The sequence below is a fragment of the Rhinoderma darwinii genome, chromosome 8, assembly GCF_050947455.1.
Source record: "Rhinoderma darwinii isolate aRhiDar2 chromosome 8, aRhiDar2.hap1, whole genome shotgun sequence".
NCBI classification, from domain to species: Eukaryota; Metazoa; Chordata; class Amphibia; order Anura; family Rhinodermatidae; genus Rhinoderma; species Rhinoderma darwinii.
The window spans coordinates 37,095,198-37,115,355 of NC_134694.1; the positions used below are offsets into that span (position 1 = coordinate 37,095,198).

Consider the following 20,158-nt stretch of genomic DNA (forward strand, 5'->3'; position numbering starts at 1 on the left):
TATATATAATAGCCCACATAAAGACGACCCCCCCCCCTGTAGATAGACCCCCCACTATAGATAATGCCATTCACATTTTTATGAGGAAAAAAATATATAAAGTTGACATACTCACATTCTCCGGTTCCCACGCTGTTCACTGGCGATGCAGACATGCTCTCTTCTGAGCATGTCTGCAGGAGCTGAATGAGCGTCCTTCAATGACGCTGATTGGCGGGGCAGAATGACTTGCCCCGCCAATCAGCACCTTCCAAGCATGGAAGCGGCGCGATGATGTCATCGCGCCGCTAGCCAATCAGTGTCATTGTAAGGCACTGGATGGTCAGGCACGGAACATGCCCGGCCATTCAGTGCTATTACATGTATTTGGCTGCCGCTAGCACCGGGGTCCCCTCCGGTGCTAGCGACACCTACAGGCATGAGAGTCCCTGTGTAAGGCTCGGTGGCGCGGGCCCCACAGTAGCGGTGCTACCCCTGTAGCAGCCATAACGGCTGCTAGCGGCGCCACCGGGCATTTGGGAGGGCGTGTCGGCTGGCGGCACGGGCCCCCTCAAGCCCCGGGCCCCATAGCAGCCGCTACTGCTGCTACCGCGGTAGTTACGCCACTGTGTATAGGGCTTCAGTGCAATGATTTTTGTTTATATTGCCCTCCTACACCCTGACAGATTCTATACACACACATACAGACACACACACACACACACACACACACACACTTTCCCTTTTTGCCCCCCACAGAGCCGCTGTCTCTTGTCTCTTCCCTGTCACTCCACAGAGCCCCTGTGAGATTGCGCCTCCCCCCTGGCTACCACTGCTACCTTCAGTTCTCCCAGCCATGCACTTAGTCTCTCCCCTTTGCCCTCCGACACCCACATCCTGTCTCTGCCCTGCTCCTCCAAAGAGTTTTCTTTTTAATGTGCCCTACCTCCCGCCCCTTTAGATTTCACCCCCCCCTCCTAATAACGAGGGGGGCGGGGGCCCAGACTCATTGGCAGTATGGGGCCCAGAAATTCCTGATGGCAGCCCTGCATCCATAGATCCGTGTGACAGGAACAAACGAGCGCCTATCAACGATGTATCGTTGATCAGCGCTCGTTGCATCGGCCGAATATCGGCAGGTGTAAAAGGCCCTGTGTGTGGTGCATTACTTTACAGTGTTTGACACAATTTTATTCATGGACACGGTGTATAGTACTATTATATTCCAAACAGTGTTTAGCACTATTATGTTCAGGAATACAGTGTATGGTGCTATTATAGACAACCTAACCAAAAACCTCACACCAACTGAATGGCATGTAATGGGGTCCCCTATAACAGTTTAAACCTAAAAACGAACCAATTGGGACATATCCCTGAAAGAAATATTGTACTCAATATAAAAAGTACAAAAAAATATCTTTATTAAATATAATGACAAAATAACACAATGATAGGAAAAAGAGGAATGATACAACAAATACGGAGACATAAACAGCAGGGTCAGATGTACAAGACCATGACCGACAGAATCAACCGTCCACTAATGACCTAAAACACGCTCAGATGATAATAAGTAACACACAAGCCCAGGGGTGTATAATGTGACATATGGCACAATATTGCTGGCAAAAAATTCCCGTGTACAGAGATAATAACCTATACACAGACGAAACCTACACAGTATATGATAACATATAGAAAAAGCAATGTGCATATGGCAATCTACATGTAATAATGCATAAAGGCCAGTACGATAAGTAAGTAAAGGGAGCATCTAAATAGGTATGCATCCAATGAAACGTACAATGCTGGCACAAGAAATAATGCAGATACCAATGTATATCAAAAGGTGTAATAGGACGTGCAGTGCTAGCACAGAAGGCAATGTATATCAGAAGGTGTAGCAGCTCAGGTAGTAAAAGAAGAAAAAACTGCCATAGCAAGACCGAATGAACACATACCCTGAGACATGTTGAGGAGCGTGAGGGGTCAGAAGAGCTGGATGGGTGAACAGACGCCTCGACGCGCGTTTCGCCCGATAGACCGGCTTCGTCAGGAGGTGCTATTATATTCAGGGGTGCAGTGTATGGTAGTATTATATTCAGGAGCACAGTGTATAGTACTATTATATTTAGGGGCACAGTGTATAATACTATTATATTCAGGAGCACATTGTATAGTACTATTATATTCAGGAGTACAGTGTATAGTACTATTATATTCAGTAGTGCAGTGTATAGTACTATTATATTCAGTAGTACAGTGTATAGTACTATTATATTCAGGAGCACAGTGTATAATACTATTATATTCAGGAGTACAGTGTATAGTACTATTATATTCAGGAGTACAGTGTATAGTACTATTATATTCAGGAGTACAGTGTATAGTACTATTATATTCAGGAGCACAGTGTATAGTACTATTGTATTCAGGAGTGCAGTGTATAGTACTATTATATTCACGAGTACAGTGTATAGTACTATTATATTCAGGAGCACAGTGTATAGTACTATTATATTCAGGAGCACAGTGTATAGTACTATTATATTCAGGAGCACAGTGTATAGTACTATTATATTCAGGAGTACAGTGTATAGTACTATTATATTCAGGAGCACAGTGTATAGTACTATTATATTCACGAGTACAGTGTGTAGTACTATTATATTCAGGAGTACAGTGCATAGTACTATTATATTCAGGAGCACAGTGCATAGTACTATTATATTCAGGAGTACAGTGTATAGTACTATTATATTCAGGAGTGGAGTGTATAGTACTATTATATTCAGGAGTACAGTGTATAGTACTATTATATTCAGGAGTGCAGTGTATAATACTATTATATTCAGGAGTACAGTGTATAGTATTATTATATTCAGGAGCACAGTGTATAGTACTATTATATTCAGGAGTACAGTGTATAGTACTATTATATTCAGGAGTACAGTGTATAGTACTATTATATTCAGGAGCACAGTGTTTAGTACTATTATATTCACGAGTACAGTGTGTAGTACTATTATATTCAGGAGTAAAGTGTATAGTACTATTATATTCAGGAGTACAGTATATAATACTATTATATCCAGGAGTACGTTGTATAGTACTATTATATTCAGGAGTACAGTGTATAGTACTATTATATTCAGGAGTACAGTATATAATACTATTATATCCAGGAGTACGTTGTATAGTACTATTATATTCAGGAGTACAGTGTATAGTATTATTATATTCAGGAGCACAGTGTATAGTACTATTATATTCAGGAGTACAGTGTATAGTACTATTATATTCAGGAGCACAGTGTTTAGTACTATTATATTCACGAGTACAGTGTGTAGTACTATTATATTCAGGAGTAAAGTGTATAGTACTATTATATTCAGGAGTACAGTATATAATACTATTATATCCAGGAGTACGTTGTATAGTACTATTATATTCAGGAGTACAGTGTATAGTACTATTATATTCAGGAGTACAGTATATAATACTATTATATCCAGGAGTACGTTGTATAGTACTATTATATTCAGGAGTACAGTATATAGTACTATTATGTTGGGGGCAGAGTGCATGATGTTATTATATTCAGGAGTGCAGTGTATAGTACTATTATATTCAGGAGAAACTACCAAGAAAGAATGATCGACTAAGGCACATGAGAATACAGAAAGTATACAAATTTTATTGAATAAAGACATTGGACAAGTTAAAAGATGGAATGGAGGATAAGTAACACAATAAAAAAGACGTCAAATCAATCATGAGCCAGATATAGTTATTTGGTCAACGTGTTGAAAACAATAAGCATAATATTATGGCAGCACAAAGATAAATGAGATCATACCAGACTATATGAGTATATTTAGTAGGATGGTGGCGATTTAGGTAAGTATGAAAAATCATATAAGCAACGCCACCAATTACAACAATATGAAACAATGTTCAAGGCCGGTTTGAAATGAAGTCAGAGAATTACAAGCAATGTTTTGTGCAAGCTGCTGGAAATGACAAATGTTTGTTCAACATACCGATGGACATTGTAATACGAAGATAAGACGTCTGCACCCGACGCGCGTTTCGGCACCTGCCTTCGTCCGGGGTTGGGGTCAAGCTACTCGTGCCCACTCTTATATGGTGCGCATCCCAGGTGTTGTGAGTCAAGGAGAGGAGGTGACATAACCGGATGGAGGAAAAGCGGCGTCTGATGCGGGGTACAAAGATGGCGCTGCCCCACTTCCTGTACTGCGTCATCAGAGAGGATGTGGGGCGGCGAGGACTGACCGCGCCCCCATAGCCTACTTCAATTAGAGACAGCAGACGGAATGAGCCAGGACCACTCCCCCCCCCCCCCCCCCCCGAGAGTTTGTTTGTTTTGTTATTAAACTACATCAGCGCACCCTCACATCGTACTTAAGTCACCAGAAGATAGAGGGAGGAAGGAACTAATAGATGGTATGATGAGAAAAGGGTATGTCTGCACTGTTTAGCATGAGTGAGAAAGTGTGTATAAATAGTAAGAAAAGGGGGAGGGGCAATCTTAGTGTGCCGTGTAAATGTGGATGAACTGCAATGGGAATGAAGTAAATAGAGATACAAAAATAAAAAAATAAAAAAGATGAAGAGTGTGTGGTGATCTATGTGTGTGATGGCAAAGTAAGAAGGGATGCATGAGGAAATTGGTGTGAACAAAGGAAAAAAAATTATATTATATTCAGGAGTACAGTGTATAGTACTATTATATTCAGGAGCCCAGTGTATAATACTATTATATTCAGGAGTACAGTTTATAGTACTATTATATTCAGTAGTACAGTGTATAGTACTATTATATTCAGGAGTACAGTGTATAGTACTATTATATTCAGGAGTACAGTGTATAGTACTATTATATTCAGGAGTACAGTGTATAGTACTATTATATTCAGGAGTACAGTGTATAGTACTATTATATTCAGGAGTACAGTGTATAGTACTATTATATTCAGGAGCAAAGTGTATAGTACTATTATATTCAGGTGTACAGTGTATAGTACTATTATATTCAGGAGCACAGTGTATAGTACTATTATATTCAGGAGCACAGTGTATAGTACTATTATATTCAGGAGTACAGTGTATAGTACTATTATATTCAGGAGTACAGTGTATAGTACTATTGTATTCAGTAGTACAATGTATAGTACTATTATATTCAGGAGTGCAGTGTATAGTACTATTATATTCAGGAGCACAGTGTATAGTACTATTATATTCAGTAGTACAGTGTATAGTACTATTATATTCAGGAGTACAGTGTATAGTACTATTATATTCAGGAGCGGAGTGTATAGTACTATTATATTCAGGAGCACAGTGTATAGTACTATTATATTCAGGAGCACAGTGCATAGTACTATTATATTCAGGAGTACAGCGTATGGTACTATTATATTCAGGATTACAGTGTATAGTGTACAAAGCTCAGTACATATATACTCACCAGAACCGAGCTCAGTACATATATACAGCACCAGAAACAAACTCAGTACATAAATACAATACCAAAATCAAGCTCAGAACAAAAATACAGTACTGAGCTTGGTTTTGGTGATGTATTTATGTACTGAGCTTGGTTCTGGTGAGTATATATGTACTGAGCTTTGTTCTGGTACTGTATATATGTACTGAGCTTTGTTCTAGTGCTGAATATATGTACTGAGCTTGGTTCTGGTGCACTTTATATGTATTGAGCTTGGTTCTTGTGAGTATATATGTACTGAGCTTTGTTCTGGTGCTGTATTTATGTATTGAGCTTGGTTCTGGTGTTGTATTTATGTACTTGGCTTTGTTCTGGTGCTGTATATATGCACTGAACTTTGTTCTGGTGCTGTATATATGTAATAAGCTTTGTACTGGTGCTGTATATATATATACACTGAGCTTTGTTCTGGTATTGTATTTATGTACTTGGCTTTGTTCTGGTGCTGTATGTAATGAGCTTGGTTCTGGTGTTGTATTTATGTACTTGGTTTTGTTCTGGTGCTGTATATATGTACTGAGCTTTGTTCTGCTGTATATATGTACTGAGCTTTGTTCTGGTGCTGTATATATGTACTAAGCTTTGTACTGGTGCTGTATATATGTACTGAGCTTTGTTCTGGTGTTGTATTTCTGTACTTGGCTTTGTTCTGGTGCTGTATATATGTACTGAGCTTTGTTCTGGTGCTATATATATGTACTGAGCTTGCTCCTGGCACCGTATCTGTGCATTAGCCGAGAGAGTTGTCGCAGCTTACTGCACACGCCGCACTGTCCTCCACCCTTCTCACAGTCCACAGCCTAACTATATGGGCTGAGCACGCTTAGGATATTGAATGTGCGCATATAGGTCTATACGTAATGTGTGAGTTTAATATAATGAGCATTGGTAGATAGGTTGTGCGATGTTCCTCCATCCTGTACTCTGCTAAGGGATTAGGTGTTGAACATGCCTTCCGTTATCACCCAATAATGTGTATGCAATGTGTTCTGTCACCTGCGACCTACCATCCCCCCTTTACCCAACTCTATCTGTCATTATTGGTTGGTTTTTCCTTGGTCGATGTGTATCCAAAAATCTATTTGTCGTCATTGTGACCTTTTCTTGGATGTGTTCGGCATTTGTACTTTCAGCATGGTCTCACCCATTACCTCCTGGACCTGGTAGTGTCCTCCCAGTTTGCATTCCAGGGCCCGGCCCTGCGGAACACCTTTACCATTTCTCCTACAGAGGGCAATGGAGTCTCCCCCTGTATATACGGTCTGAACATCCGGTTTGCTGCATTTGGCAGCAATTCCTTCTCGTTCTGCCGAACCTGTTGGAGATACACATCCCTGGCAACGGCCTCCTTCATGGGTTCAAATATCTGAGGTTCGTATGGAAAACAGAGAGGCATCTTGCGACCTGTCATGATTTCAAATGGTGTAATACCTGTTGTATATGCCTCTGTGGCTCTGACACCTATAATGGCCGCAGTCACGGACCGCAGACCCCTCTCATCCTGCCGATGTCACCCTCTCCGGAGACACTAGCACATACGGCCATCCTGCCCTGCAGTGACCACCAGGATGAGCTAATTCCCGGCTTTAAAGAGCCAGTGCACACACATGTAAAGAATTTACTAATTACTCACAGATCACCCTGGACTATAAAAAGGGACCTGCCCTTTCACTCCTTGCCTGAGTATTGTTTGTATTCCTTTTCCCAGTGCTCCCGTGCACTGCTACCTGTATTTGCTCCTGTGCCCTCTCTAGTGTTGGAGTCGTGTTGTGCCGTCTGCTACGCCTGAGGTCATACACCCCTTCTGGTGTCATCTGCCGTGCCTGGTACCTCCTGCCATGTTTTGCATCACCAGCCGTCAAAGTACCATCTGAGCCTAGCCTTGCTACTGTCTGGACTATTACAGGTACTCTTGTGCTTGGACTTTGTAGATACTTGGTACACTGTTGTTTGGCCAGCTGCTACTCCTCTACGGTGGTGCGGCCTAGTGGGTCCACATACCCACAGATCGTGACAATACTCATAAGCACAGCTGGGAGGCAGAGCTTACCCAAAATGTACCTTTTTTAGCAGCACTTTAGAAAGCCGTGTCTTAATGGTGCGGTTCATTCGCTCCACTATACTTGCGGACTGGGGATTGTAAGGCACATGAAATATTTGCTTATGTCCAACAGTCCACAAAGTGCTTTCCTCACCTTTCCCGTGAAGCAAGTTCCCCGGTCCGATTCTATCATTCTGGGTGGTCCCCATCGTGACAGAAGCTGCTCCCAAAGAATTTGAGCAGTAGTGGCAGCCGAATCATTTGCCGTTGGGATGGCTTCCATCCATTTGGAAAAGACATCTACAACCTCCAGAGCATAGGAACAATTCCTGCTGGTAATGCTGGAGGAACCCGCTGCAATACCGGTTTTAGAGCTGGAGCTCTTGGATTTACTTGGGCACACACCAGGCATTGTTGTATCACTTCCCCTACTGTTTTGGACATTCCTGGCCAGTATAATTTGTCCTTTAAGAGGGACAAGAGTTTATCCCGACCAAGGTTTCCTAACAGCTGATGGTTGAATCTCGTCAGTTCTGCTTGCAGATGCTGCGGAACCACTGGAAGTTGGTTAGTACTCGTGCCGTAGCACAGGATACCCTTTCTGATTGACCAAGCATCCTGTGGTGCGGTGATGTTTGTCTTTAGTAGAGGATCTTTGGATTGTTCCTCCTCAAAAGACATGGGACCATCCCTGCGGTTTCTACTGTGCACTGCAATATGATATAAGGGAACATCTTCAGTTCCTGGTTCCCGGGGGACCCCAGATGCAGCAGTCAATTTGGCGGATTCATCCGCCTTGTTGTTTCCTAGGACCAAAGGATCATCCCTTTTCTGGTGTGCTGGTGTTTATCTTTATGATAGCTGAATCTCCAGGATGTGCCATGCCACATTCCCACAACTCTTTCAGGACAGTAACATGGGCTAGTGGTTTGTTCTGTCTATCCGCAAACCCTCGTCTTTTCCATGTCTCCAGATGCAGTGTGAGGGATTGGACCACATATGAGCTGTGGCTATATATGGTACGATTCCCTGGGGGCTGAAGGAAAAGGGCTTCTTGGACAGCCTCCAGTTTTGCTGACATCTGACCTGGCAACCTGACAAGACTCTGGGTACATGTGGTCTCATTTAGAACAGCAAACCCTATCACATAGGTACCATCCAGATGAAAGCGAGAGCCATCAACAAAGATGATACTGTCATCTGGATGTGTAGTTGACCTGAACAGCTGTCGGGCAGTGGTCTACTTGGGTTGACGACAGTCATGTTCAGTTCCTGTCGTATTTAACAACTGGGACAGAACATACTTTGCCTTATGATTCACTGTCAGATTCCATCCACTCAGGTTCATTATCTACCTTCCAAATCTCTGTTAAGAGACTCCAGGGAGTGTGTCCCTGAGTAGGAGGACTAATGGAGAGTGCGGAGTTTGTATAGTGAGGGGTTTGAAGCCTACGATATGCTCAGTCGTCTTGACCGCATAATGCAGGGCTGCCAGTTGTTTGGCACACTCATCAAATCCTCTCTCAACTGGTGAAAGAAGTCTGGAAAAGTATCCCAGAGGTCTATTCTCGAATCCTATCAATTGTAGCAGGACCGCCGAAATAGACTCTGTTCCAGCATGGGCTTGAATGGCCATTTCACTCTCGGGGTGAGGGTGGCCAGGACTGGGGCAGAGGTGAGGTCTCTCTTGAGTGTAGAAAAGGCCTCCTCCTGTGTCTTAGACCAGAGAAGGTTCTCCCCCCCCCCCCCTCTGAGAAGTTTATACAGGGGTTTTGCTTTGAAAGCAAACTTCCCTATGAACTCTCTCATGAAATTGGCTACTCCTAGGAACGTGCACGAGTCCTGTAGAATGCCCGGTCTGGGTAATTTCACCATGGCTTCCACACGGGCCGCCATAATGCCCTTGGCTCCATAAGAGATCTAAACACCAAGGAAAGTCACTTCTGTCCTAGCCAGGTTTGCCTTGTGAGGGCCACGAGTCCCAACAGTTCCATCAATAGAGCAAAGAGTTCTTCCATGGTCTCTGTATGAAGAAACAAGTCATCTACATATTGCAGCAGACATCCTGGCCATGAGAACACACTCAGTACGGCCGCCAATGCCTGGTGATAATATGTAGGGCTACTATGGAACCCCTGAGGGAGTATACAAAATATGTACTGCTTGTTCCCCACCATGAAGGCAAACTTGTACCTACAACTCTCAGTTATCTCAATAGGGAAAAACCCATTGGCAACATCAATGGTCGAGAATATGAGACTTTTGCCACTTATCCTCGCCATTATGTCAGGAGTATGTGCAACCACGGGTGCAGACATAGGGGTACATTTATTAAGGACCCGGAGGTCTATCGTTAGCCTCCATTCAGTGGTGTCCTTCATCTTAACTGGCCATAGAGGGTTATTGTATCTTGAAGTGCCCTCCATGACCAATCCCCTTGTCTCCAAATCCTGGACTGTATTCATTATTGACTGTGTAGATTAGAGTGGAAAACTGTATTGTCTTTGAGATGGTGGGTCTGACCCTTGTATGTCCGCCTGAACGCCAACCATTCTCCCGCAGTCATTCTTGTCATGAGCCCAGAGGTCTGGGTACTCATAAACAATAGGCTCGAGGTCTATGTAGTGTGAAACCTCTGGCCATTTGTGTTCCAGGATGTCAGTTGTGTTGCCAATCATAGGCAGGGGTGATCCCAGACAATGTTGTTGTATGACACTTACTTTTGATTGTCTAGGGCTCCTCCATAAAATGCAGTTTTCCAGATCAATGATCCATCCATTTTGTGTCATTACATCAGTTCCGATGATGTTGTCGGAGCTGGGGTAGTACCACATTGGAATTTTCAGGGTCACATATTTGGCAATCTGAACCACAACTTCATTTATCCTGTGGGATCTCACCCCCCCCCCCCCCCTTGTTGGTGATCAAATCAGATCACAACACATTGAGGGCTGTCTGGCTGTAGATCATGTTTGACATTGGTAATAGAAATTTCCAGTATGATATGACGTACTGGAGCCAAATCTTTAGGGATCCCCACCCTTCAATTGATTTGCACCAGACTTCCAATGGGTACTTCGTGGAACAAATCGCCACCTGTGATTTGTCCACTGGAACATTCTGTGCAGAATTGCGAGATCCTGTACCTAATGCCCCATTACCTGCATGGTCTAGGACATTTACAAGTACCATGCGCTTTTATCTTGAAACTATTATTATTACCATTCTTCCCAGGGTAGGTAGGATTCGTATGTACCAGTTGAGGACAATTCCTCTTCACGTGATCATGCTGCAAACACAGGAAGTATCGTATGCTGCCTGACTTTTTCAATGATGGGGCTGTGGGGTGCAGAGATGGGTATATCTTAGTATGATATCCACGTTCATCTTACAATCTAATGTTGACATGCCCACGCTCCCTAACTTTTATGGACTTCTCATTGTGCAGTACATCCTGTCTATACTGCTCAATAATCATGTGAACAAAGCCTACAAAAAAAGGTCAATACTAGCACAAAATATCATGAACTGTTATAAAAAAAATTACTTTATTAGGGGATAGATACAAAACATTAAAAAAATTAGTCAAACAATGTAAAAACATGGCGTCAGCCTATGCAGGAAAAGATGTAAGAGTCAAGCCATGTACATACATAAATTGTAATATACAGACATGTGGATACAGGGATGAGGACACGGCCAATAAACACACCTGGCTAAGTAATGTGTATATAAAGGATTTCTACAAAAAATAGCAATATATCATACTGATAATAGTGACATGGAAGTAGAAAAACATATGTATGTGTTCAACAATGGACAGAGCATTGGCATTGTCACAGATCTAAGTATCCACAGGGCTGAAGAGGACAAAAAGCCTAAAGAGTGTAGCCTCTATGGCCGCGGACCGCCGGGATTGCTCACCCCCCGGCCGCGCAACCTGCTGCACCCACCTCCATCTGTGCTAAAGCCTCTGCCACTGTCTGGACTATTCAGGTACCCTAGGGCGGGACTTTGTATTGATTGGGTGCTCTGTTGCTTGGCCAGCTGCCTCCCCGCTACGGTGGTGCGGCCTAGTGGGTCCACATACCCACAGACCGTGACAAAGAGTAAGGTACATACCTATGTTCATGATCCTGCACAGGGTAGACGCCAAACCCGACGCGCGTTTCGGCTGATCCCTTCGTCCGGGGGTGATAATAATCATGGCTGCATCAGTGAGCGATGGCTTCCTTGCTGCACTCAGCTATATAGTAGTGTTAAAGGGGTTTTCCGGAAGCAAACAATCACATTTAGTTAAACGAAACAATGCAAAACAAGTAACTTTGCAATATACTTACGTTGGATCTGATGAATGTAGCGTCGTATCCCATCTTCAGTCACGTGACCACTTGCTAATCCAAAATTGGCACTTCCTCTGCAGACCCGTCCATTAGCTCAGATAGCTAACTTCCTGTTTCCGGTTATCAGAGTGTACGGTTACATCACAAATGACGTAACTGTACCACGTGTTTCCTCATCTGTTTAGCCACGTCCGGGCGGTCCGCAATTAACTCTGCAGGGCTGTTCCAGAACGTCCTGCAGAGTTAGCAGGTTTGCCGCTCCCCGGCGGCATTTAACTCAGTGATACAGCTGTCTCTAGACAGCTGTATCATGGAACTTTAACCGGAGACCACTCAGCGCGGTCTCCGGTCATGTGATCGTTGTGACAACCTGTCACAACGATCACATTGCTCCTAACAGCAGCTCTTACGCGCCGACTGTGAGGAACTCTGTGATTCAGATGTCTAGAGACAGCTGATATCACAGAGCTTTCACCCGGAGACCACTCAGTGTGACAGCATGTCACAGCGATTACAGTGCTCCTCCCAGCAGCGCTTGTGCGCCGACGGTAAGGCGCTCAGCTATGTGAACGCTGTGACAGCCTTTCACAGAGATCACATGCGTGCCGACGGTAAGGAGCTCCATGATGCAGCTGTCTAGAGACACCTGTATCACCGGGCTTCAGAATGGTCTCTGGCCAGATGATCGTGGTCACAGCCATCACCAGTTGCATCTTCTCCCTCTCCGGTATTCTCCCAGAGAGGGAGAAGAATAATGTAATGTAAAAAAAAACACACTTTTTATTTTTTCAATAAAAAATGTCCTCTATAAATAAATAGGTCTATCTGCTACACGGCGACTTTGGCCACGTACGACACAGGTCGACCAGCCAAAGATCGCTATGTCCCGTAGCCTACATTGCATGTAATAAAAGTCAATGTGGTTGTGTCGCAACGCGCAAGTTGCCACGACATGACAGTTGCAAGAAATCCAAATTGTCGTGTCGTAGTTACTTGCAGGTCGCAACGCGACCACATTGACTTTCATTACTTGCGGTGTAGGCTATGGGACATAGCGATCTTTGGTCGGACAACCTGTGTCGTGGCCAAAGTCACCATGTAACACACAGGGTACAAGGCAAGTAGATTTTACAAAACTCATCTGCATGCTACAGACATTTTACACGGCAGATTTTCAAATCTTTGATATGTCGTTAAATTAATACCTTGGGGTCTACTTTCCATAAAGTAATCATATTTGGGGTGTCAAAGGGGTTTTCCAGTCCACAAAAATTGATGGCCTATCGTCAAGATAAGCCATCAATATCTGATGGTGGTGGCCCGTCTCCCCGCAAATCGGCTGTTTTGAAGGGGCCGCGATGTTCGTACGAGCGCTGCTTCCCCTCCATTTCCTTTACTGCTCACACTGTGAATTGCGGACACACTTGTAGCGGCAGTTCACAGTATCACAGTATACACTTGAATGGGAGAAAGCTGTAATACTGTGAACCGCCACTACAAGTGTGTCTGTGATTCACAGTGTGAGCAGTAAAGGAAATGGAGGGGAAGCAGCGCTCGTACGAGCACTGTGGCCCCTTCAAAACAGCCGATCGACGGGGGGGCGGGTGTCGGACCCTGACAGATGAGATATTGATGGCCTATACTGAGGAAACCGCGTCGGAAAACGCATCAAAAAACGTCCGAAAACGCCTCCTATTGGTTTCAATGGGAGGCGGAGGCGTTTTTACCAGTTTTACCGCTCGCGGGAAAAAGAAGTGGCATGCCCTATTTTCGGGCGTTTACGTCTCTGACCCCCCATTGACATCAATGGGAAGCAGAGAAAGTGTTTTTGGCTGCGTTTTTGCCCGCGGCGCTCAATGGCCGCGGGCAAAAACGCTGCGAAAAACGCGGCAAACGGCGTGCAGGCAGATCAAAATCTGCCTCGGAATTCCAGACAGAATTTTGAGGCAAAATTTTCTGCCTGCAAAAAACTCAGCGTGAACAGGGCCTAAGGCTATGTTCACACAGAGTTTTTTGCAGGAGGAATATCTGCCTCAATTTTCCGTTTGGAAGTTTGAGGCAGATTTTCCTCTGCCTGCACGCCGATTTTTGCAGCGTTTTTTGCCCGCGGCCATTGAGCGCCGCGGGCATAAAACACCGCGAAATACGCTTTCTGTGCCTCCCATTGAAGTCAATGGGAGGTCAGAGTTGTAAACGCCCGAAGATAGGGCATGTTGCTTCTTTTTCCCGCAGGGCAGTTTTACTGCTCGCGGGAAAAAGACGCCGACGCCTCCCATTGAAATCAATGGGAGGCATTTTCGGGCCGTTTTTGACGAGTTTTGCGACGTGGTTTCCGCGTCAAAAAACTCGTCAAAATACTCTGTAAACATAGCCTAATGCCCTTTCTTCGGGCGTTTCTGTCTCCGACTTCCCATTGACAACAATGGCAGGCAAAAAATGCATTTTTTGCTGCGTTTTAATGCCCACGGCCCGATGGCCGAAAAACGTCACCAAAAACGCGGGAAGTGTTCAAAATATGCCTCAAAATTCCGGAAGGAATTATGAGGCAGATTTTTCTACCTAAAAACTTTTCCCTTCTCCCATGAACTTTTTTATTTGATGTACATCATGTACCTGTCCTCTGCAGTCTGCACGTCCTCCGCCCGTCCTCTGATTGTCCTCCGCCCGTCCTATGGGATGCTAGTACTCCGGCAGTCCTGACTTTACTCCGGCAGTCCTGGCTCCTGACTGTACTGTCCTCCGCCCGAAGTTTTGCGTTGTTCGTTTAGCTCCGCCCCCTGTCCTGTCCCCTGCCTGAGCACTCCTCCTACCACGTATCGCCGTCCTATTCCACTGTGTGTGGAGGACTATCAGTGGAGTGCACAGTGTGCAGAGAATATCACCGGGCCCCCGGAAAACCACGCATGCCGCACGGAAGAACTTCCGTGCGAACTGCGTGATTCGCGCAACAGCTGTCAAACTCTGAATGTAAACAGAAAAGCACCACGTGCTTTTCTGTTTACAAACATCCAAACGGAGTGTCATAATGATGGCGGCTGCGCGGAAATCACGCAGCCGCGCATCATACGCTGATGACACACAGAGCTGTTATGTGCCTTTTGCGCACGCAAAACGCCGCATTTTTTTGCGTGCGCAAAACGCACACGCTCGTGTAAATCAGGCCTAAGGCTGGGATCACACGAGCGTGTTACGTCCGTAATGGACGAAACGTATTTCGGCCGCAAGTCCCGGACCGAACACACTGCAGGGAGCCGGGCTTCTAGCATCATAGTTATGTACGTTGCTAGGAGTCCCTGCCTCGCTGCAGGACAACTGTCCCGTACTGTAATCATGTTTTCAGTACGGGACAGTAGTTCAGTAGTTCCACGGAGAGGCAAGGACTCCTAGCATCGTACATAACTATGATGCTAGGAGCCCGGCTCCCTGCAGTGTGTTCGGTCCGGGACTTTTGGCCGAAATACAGAGCTTCACCTCTAGTCTGGTCTTCCACAAACTGGCCCATAAAATTTTCCTGCAACAGGTTGAGGAAATGTCTCCCCTTCGCAGTTGTAGCCGAACCATGACCCCAATTAATATCCTGGTAATTAAAATCTCCCATTGTCACTACAGTACCCCCGTGTACTGTCTGCTTCATCTTTTAATACAGCTAACCTTCCATCTCCTCCTCAGATATATTGGGGGGGGGGGGGGGGTTATAGATTACAACAAAAGTAATTTTTTCAGTGTTTACCTCTCTTTGTAATTTCACCCACAAGGGTTCAACCTCCTCACAATCTTCACCCACTATTGCTTCTTTCACACTCGCCTTCATATCACTTCTCACATACAGACATACACCACCACCTTTCCTATTTGCCCTGTCTTTCCGAAACAGTGTGAAGCCCTGTAGATTTACAGCCCAGTCATGTGAATAGTCCAGCCATGTTTCAGCAGCACCAACTATATCTATATTTTCTTCCAGTATCAAGGCCTCCAGCTGCCCCATTTTGCTTGCTAGACTTCTGGCATTTGTGAACATAAACTTTAACTTGCATTTCAAATTGCCACGTTTGGTATCAGACATGTGATTATTAGACATTGTTTGGGCATTTTTATTTTCATTGCTGTTTTGTAACAAAAGGATCTCCTTATCCAGTTGTCTAGTCCTCTCCCCACAGTCTATTTCTCCCCAATATAGTCTGACCCCTCTCTAACCTAACTACCCCTTTATTTTCTACATTGACCTCCCTCTTCAGCGCTAGTTTAAAGAGGCTCTGTCACCAGATTCTTTGTGTATTCAGAATCCTGACACTTCTGAATCTTTTCTGTGAGATTCCAGCAAGCCACGTGTAATCTCGCGAGATTACGAGGTAAACGAGATTTCGTTTCCCTTGCTGGAAATCTCACAGAAAAGATTCAGAAGTGTCAGGATTCTGAGTACACATGACGTCCAGGCTGGAGGTCATGTGTATTCATTATCAGGACACTTGTGTATGTGGCTGCACATCGTTCTAGTAAGAAAGTGATGCTGCGTAAATGAATGGAGAGGAGTGCATGATGCTGATTGGTCACTGATTCGTCAGCATCATACACTTCTATTCACAACACCCAGTTAGTAAAACAAGTAAACACGCCCAGTTAAAAACACAATACACGCCCAGTTGGACATACGAAAAAAAACACGCCCACTTGTCCATTTCAAAGCTCATTTGCATATATATAAAATAGCTCATAACTTGGCCAAAAATGAACGTTTTTCAAAAAAACAAAACGTTACTGTTATCTACATTGCAGCGCCGATCCCATCCAATAGGAGATAGGGATTTGAGAATCTGGTGACAGAGCCTCTTTAAATACTCCCAGCTAGAATTCTCTCCCCCAGCACAGCGGACCCCCTTCCATTTAGATGCAAATCATCTGCAGAATACAGTACCCCAATGAAAATTCAGCCCAGTGCTCTAGGAACCCAAAGCCTTCTCCTCTACACATGGCTGTGATAAAATTCTTGTGATCTTTCAGGATGCGTTGGCGGATTGGAAGCGGTATATACTGCATCCCATCCCCTGCAGAAATCCCCAAGTTGAGTCCTCTCCATGAAAGCGCCTACTACGTCTATTCTCCAAGGGTGTTGGAGAAAAATTCAACGTACGCTGCACTTGTACCCGAGCGTCTGAACCCGGATTATTGGATCTGCGATCCTCAGAAGACAATGGCGCTGTTGCCGCTGTCTCCCCCTGTGCCATTCCCAAAACGCAAACCTGTTTCGTGGGCAAGGGTCCTATGCAGTTAGCACTAGGCTAGGACAGCTGAGTGATGGTCTGCTGCAAACTTGCAATGATTTGCGACTTTGCAGCTAGATTACCCATAGGTATCTCTATCATTGCATCCATGGATGCAATCCTATGCTTGTAATGATTTATCTCAGTGTACAATCTGAGAAGCTCTTTGTCCATGTCGGAAAAATAATAATACACTGGGCCTTTTCTTGTAGCTGAGTTTGAAGTGTGTACACCTGCTTGATGTTTTCGACACAACAATGGCAGTGGAATTGCCTGTGGCCACTTCATCTGCCCTTCTTGTGACAGCTATTGTCTCAGCGTGTTCCGGCTTCCAAATGTTCTCCCCAAAAGTGTACACTAACTTTGCCAACATTTGGAGGTTTAGTTAAAAACGCTCCTCTTACTAATGCACAACTTATCGTGGGCATAAGCCTGGTCCAATAAAGTGGACCACAGCAGTTCTACTGACTTATATGTAGTGGGTGGTATTGGATTAAATGTGCTGTGTTTCGTGAGAAATCCATACACACTCTTCCAGAAGTCATCTCAGTCTGCGTTGTCCTTGTCCCTTGCTGCCTGAAAAAGGTCCTTTTTGCTCCTTTTGCTGACCAGCTGGACTTCACCTGAAGGACACCGACATCGATACCTCTGAAGACTCTTCTATATGCATTGCTTAATCACCCTACGATTCATCGCCGTAGAGCAGTAGACCGCAAAGTAAATAAAAAACGTTAACACCTTAAGGCTATGTTCACACGGGGTATTTTGCCGAGTTTTTTGACGCGGAAACCGCGTCGCAAAACTCGGCAGAAACGGCCCGAGAACGCCTCCCATTGATTTCAATGGGAGGCGTCGGCGTCTTTTTCCCGCGAGCAGTAAAACTGCCTCGTGGGAAAAAGAAGCGACATGCCCTATCTTCGGGCGCTTCCGCCTCTGACCTCCCATTGACTTCAATGGGAGGCAGGAGAAAGCGTAGTTCTCGCTGTTTTATGCCCGTGGTGCTCAATGGCCGCGGGCGAAAAACGGCGCTATAATTGCCGCGAAAATCGGCGTGCAGGGAGAGGAATATCTGCCTCAAAGTTCCAAACGGAATTTTGAGGCAGATATTCCTCCCCCAAAATACTCTGTGTGAACATAGCCTAAAACAACAATACTATTTGCTGTGAGGTTTGCTGTTTCCAATTGTATCCTGTATTAAGCCTTAAAGGAACAGTGTCATGATTATTTTTTTAAAATTAATTTATGTGTTTTTATTTAATAAAATATTATATTGACTTTATTTAATTTTTCACACACACAGATTTTTTTATTAACACTTTCTTACTTTATTGGGGACTGCCATGTTTTATTTCATCTGTGTATGTGTCTCTTAACGGCAGCACAGTGCTCCCGTCCATTGCCTCTGCCATCTGGCTCTGTACTGCGCAGCCGCAGTTCAGAGCCACACAGCAGAGAAGCCGTGTGTGTGTGTGTGTGTGTGTGTGTGTGTGTGTGTGTGTGTGTGTGTGTGTGTGTGCAGCAGTGCTGAGTGTGTGTCTGTATGTAGCCGTGGTGTGTGTGTGTGTGTGTGTGTGTGTGTAGCAGTGGTGAGTGCACCCCCCCCCACACACACACACACACACACACATCCCTCCAAACATGCAAAATTAAGTGTAATCAAGCTTTTTTTAATGCGGTTTTTGTCACGTAAAATGCGCAAAAAAACGTGTCAAATACACGCCGTGTGAACCTGTCAACTGAAAAGTCATTCACTTCACTCTCATCATTCTAAGGGTATGTTCACACGCTGAGCCAAAAACGTCTGAAAATATGGAGCTGTTTTCAAGGGAAAACAGCCCCTGATTTTCAGACGTTTTTTGAGCAACTCACATTTTTCGCTGCGTTTTTCGCGCCGTTTTCGCGGCGTTTTTTACGTCCGTTTTTGGAGCTGTTTTCAATGGGGTCTATGAGAAAACGGCTCCAAAAACGTCCAAAGAAGTGCCCTGCACTTCTTTTGCCGAGGTTGTATTTTTACACGTTGTCGTTTGACAGCTGTCAAACGACGACGCGTAAATTACAGGTCGTCGGCACAGTACGTCGGCAAACCCATTCAAATGAATGGGCAGATGTTTGCCGACGTATTGTAGCCCTATTTTCAGACGTAAAACGAGGCATAATACGCCTCATTTATGTCTGAAAATAGGTTGTGTGAACCCAGCCTTAGGGTATGTTCACATGCAGTGTTTCAGCCGGTTTTCAGGCCGTAAACGTCCAGAAAAACGGCTGAAAAATCGGAAGCAGAATGCCTACAAACTTATGCCCCTTGATTTCAATGGGAAATACGGCGCGTAAAAAGACGCCCACCAAAAAGAAGTGCATATCACTTCTTGGGCCGTTCTTTGAGCTGTTTTTCATTGACTCTATAGAAAAACAGCTCCAAAAACGCCGCCAAAAACTCGAGTTTGATTAAAAAATGGCTGAAAATCAGGAGCTGTTTTCCCTTTGTTTAGTAAGCGTGTGAACATACCCTTAGCCTTTTGGTGTGTCCTATAGCTTCTGTCACTGCTTAGCAATTTGAAGACACCTTTTCCTGGCTTGTAGGAGGGGGGGGGGATGAGATTCCCTCCCACATTTACGGCAGCTGTGAGTTAGGTTGCTTTGCCTTATTCACCTTGTTGTAATTCTGGGAAGTGCTCCCTCTGGTGGCCAACATAGGAAAACATGTCAAATTATTATTTCATTTTTTTAATACTTTCCACCATGTGGAAGAAAAAAAAAAATACAGCAAAAAACCTAAAAAATATAATATAAATAAGTAACTTACTTTAAAAAAAAAGGTTTAATTCGCGACACATTCCCTTTAAATAAAATTGTGCTATTTGTCCAAACTTCAAGGTCCAGGCGCACAGTATAACACACTTCACCGTGTACATATGTCAACTGTCCACGTCTCTCTGCATATCTTAGTTCACATTTTAACACAATTTTATTGTACAAAACACAGAAATAAATTGAGAAAAGT

General features: G+C 44.4%; 1 protein-coding gene across 1 annotated transcript in view; it reads right to left on the minus strand.

Annotated features, from left to right (window-relative positions):
* SLC25A53 (solute carrier family 25 member 53) overlaps window positions 1-4,148 on the minus strand; it is a 72,514-nt gene extending 68,366 nt beyond the window's left edge. Inside the window, exon 1 of the mRNA XM_075835591.1 lies at window positions 4,026-4,148. The gene's annotated coding sequence lies outside the window, so the exon portion shown is untranslated. The remainder of the gene's footprint in view (window positions 1-4,025) is intronic.
* Window positions 4,149-20,158: the final 16,010 nt, after the last annotated feature.